At 43.5% G+C, this 3,106-nt stretch overlaps 1 pseudogene; it reads left to right on the top strand.

Moving 5' to 3' along the window:
* The first annotated feature begins 2,906 nt into the window (after positions 1-2,906).
* LOC104982540 overlaps positions 2,907-3,106 on the top strand; it is a 602-nt pseudogene continuing 402 nt past the window's right edge.

Raw genomic sequence — 3,106 nt, 5'->3', positions numbered from 1 at the left:
GAGGAGGAAATGGCAACCCACTCCAGTGTTCTTGCTTGGAGAATCCCAGGGACGGGGGAGCCTGATGGGCTGCCGTCTATGGGGTCGCACAGAGTCGGACACGACTGAAGCGACTTAGCAGCAGCAGCAGTAGCAGCATACTATTTTCCATAATAGCTGTACCAATTTACATTCCCACAAACCATGTGGGATGGTTCCCTTAAAAAAATTTTTTTTCACAGTATATACTTTGATACACACACACACACACACACACGCGAGTGAAATGGTATTTTTGGTTTTTTATGGAAGTATAGTTGATTTACAATGTTGTATTAGTTTCAGGTATACAGCAAAGTGATTATTATACACACATATATATTTTTTCAGATTCTTTTTCCTTATAGGTGGTTATAAAATACGGAGTATATAGATACTTGTGCCATGCAGCAGGTCCTTGCTGGTTGTCTAATTTAATTAACTTTAAAAAATTAGTTATTTTTGTGACCGCACCATATGGCATGTGGGATCTTAGTTCACTGACCAGGGATTGAACTGAAGCCCTGGGCAGTGAGAGTGTTGAATCCTAAGCACTGGACTGCCACGGAATTTCTGGGTATGTATTTCATATGTAGTACTGTGTACAGGAATTTTAATCTCAAACTCTTGATTTATCTCTCCCTTGAACCTTTCCCCTTTGGTCACCATAAGTTTGTTTTCTATGTCTGGGGGTCTATTTATTTCTGTTTCGTACATAAGTTTATTTGTACTTTTTTTTTTATTCCACATATAACTGATACATGGTATTTGGCGTCCTCTGGCTTACTTCACTTAATATGATAATCCTGAGATCCATCCATGTCTCTACAAATGGCTGTCGGTTGGGGCCAGGCCTCAGTGTCAATATGGTGACTTTTGGGAGAGCTCGTGAATGAGTATTGCCTGAGTGTCCTCGTCCCCACAGTGAGCCACAGCTGCCTCCCCAGGAGACCCTCAAGACCTGCAGGTGGGTCTGGCCCAGACCCCTCTGGAGTCGCTGCTTTGGCCTGGGTCCCAGTGCATGTGAAACCTTGTGTGTGCTCCCCAAGAGTGGAGTCCCTGTTCCCCCGCTTCCTGTGGACTCAAGCCCCGCTGACCATCAAAGCCAGATGCTCTGGGGACTCCTCCTCCCAATGCCTGAACACCCTACCCCCACCCCCGCCCAGACTGTGTACCCTGATGTGGGGCTCAGAGCTGTCACTCCTGGGGAAGAATCTCAGGGTTATAATTATTTTCCATCTTGGGGTATGGGGTTTGCGTATGGGATTTGATTATACCATGAAAATACCCCAACTTTTTGCCTATAGAATATAGTGGCTTCTACTTTGCCTTTGGATAAAGAATATCTCTTCTGGTAGGTTTGAGTCTGCTTTCTCAGTGGTTGTTCAGAAGTTGGCTATGATTTTGGTGTTTTCAAGACAGGAGGTGGACTCAAGCCCTTCTATGCCACCATCTTGTCTGGATGATTTCCTTCAGTAAAGCCAGAACACCCGTGCCTGACAGAGATGACTGACATCCCTGATTTCCCTCCTCCTCCCTCCCTTCTGCCCTGCTTCCTGGGGCTGGGGCCTCGCTCTTAAGGGAAGGACCCGATCCCCTCTGAGCTCCACATGGGGCTATTGCCACTGAGTCAGCGTAGTTTCAGGCTGCCGCTGAGCCTCCTGCATTGATATTTTCTATTGTTGTTCTGGTCTCTGCTTTACTGGTTCCCTTTGATTGTTATTTCCTTCCTCTGTTGACTCTGGGCTTTGCTTATTATTCTTTTCAAGATGAGGTTAATTGAGATTTTTTCTGTTTTCTTGAGATAGGTCTGTATTGCTATAAACTTCCCTCTTTAGAACTACTTTTGTTGCAGCTCATAAATTTTTGGAAAAATGTGTTTTCATTTTCATTTGTCTTCAGGTATTTTCTGACTTCCTCTTTGATTCCTTCACTGACCCTTTTTTTGTTTGTTTTAGTAGCATGTTGTTTATTCTCCATGAGTTTGTGCTTTTCCCATTTTTCTCTCTGTAATTAATTTTTAGATTCATACCAGCATGCTTTTTCTAATATATAGTACCTCTCAAACAAAAATACATTTGCAAATTTAAGGCTTAAAATTATAAAAAAGATTAGACTAAAATAACTTTCCTAACTTCCTAACTGAAATAACCTTATTCAATTAGAAAAAAAACCACCTCATTTCCATATGTAATGATTTTAACATTCATATGCTTCAAAAAACCACTGGCAGTTTTAACAATAGCAGTTGATATTTACTGTCATTGTGATACAAGTAATATAGTAGGTACTTTATAGGTATTTTATTTAATGCTGCTGCTGCTAAGTCACTTCAGTCGTGTCCAACTCTGTGCGACCCCATAGGCGGCAGCCCACCAGGCTCCTCCATCCCTGGGATTCTCCAGGCAAGAACACTGGAGTGGGTTGCCATTTCCTTCTCCAATGCAGGAAAGTGAAAAGTGAAAGTGAAGTTGCTCAGTCGTGTCCGACTCTTAGTGACCCCATGGACTGCAGCCTACCAGGCTCCTCCGTCCATGAGATTTTCCAGGCAAGAGTACTGGAGTGGGGTATTTAATGCTAACAAACCTGAAAAGTAGATAGAATGCCTATTTTATTAATGAAGAAAAATAGAGGCTGATAGGAATTAAGTGTGGAGAAGGCAATGGCACCCCCATCTTCCCATTCATAGAAAAGCACTAAAATCGTTAACTTGAAGATGTCTTTTGTGTCTATGTGAGTGATCAGTAGTAATCTTTTGATGTTTGACTAAAAATTTTTTTGAGCAAAAACTCCTACCATAGACTTCCACCTGGGCCTAGAGCGGTTTTTAAAGCAGTGGGGAGAGGCGGGAGGGTTGGGACCACCTCGGTACAGCCGGCGGCAGTATCATGGTGATCCGGGACCTCCCTCCCCAAGAATATGAAAGTGATGGTGACTCTTGCAAAGTGTTGGATTTAACTGAGTATGCCAGAAGACAACACTGGTGGAATCGAGTGTTTGCCCACAGCTCCGGACCTATCGTAGAAAAATACTCAGTAGCCACCCAGATTGCAGTGGGTGGAGTGAGTGGCTGGGGGGCGGGGGGCTG

This window comes from Bison bison, unplaced genomic scaffold, assembly GCF_000754665.1.
Source record: "Bison bison bison isolate TAMUID 2011002044 unplaced genomic scaffold, Bison_UMD1.0 scf7180017864533, whole genome shotgun sequence".
Lineage (NCBI taxonomy): Eukaryota > Metazoa > Chordata > Mammalia > Artiodactyla > Bovidae > Bison > Bison bison.
Note: the sequence above shows the minus strand (reverse complement) of the source record. Positions and strands in the feature narration are given on the sequence as shown.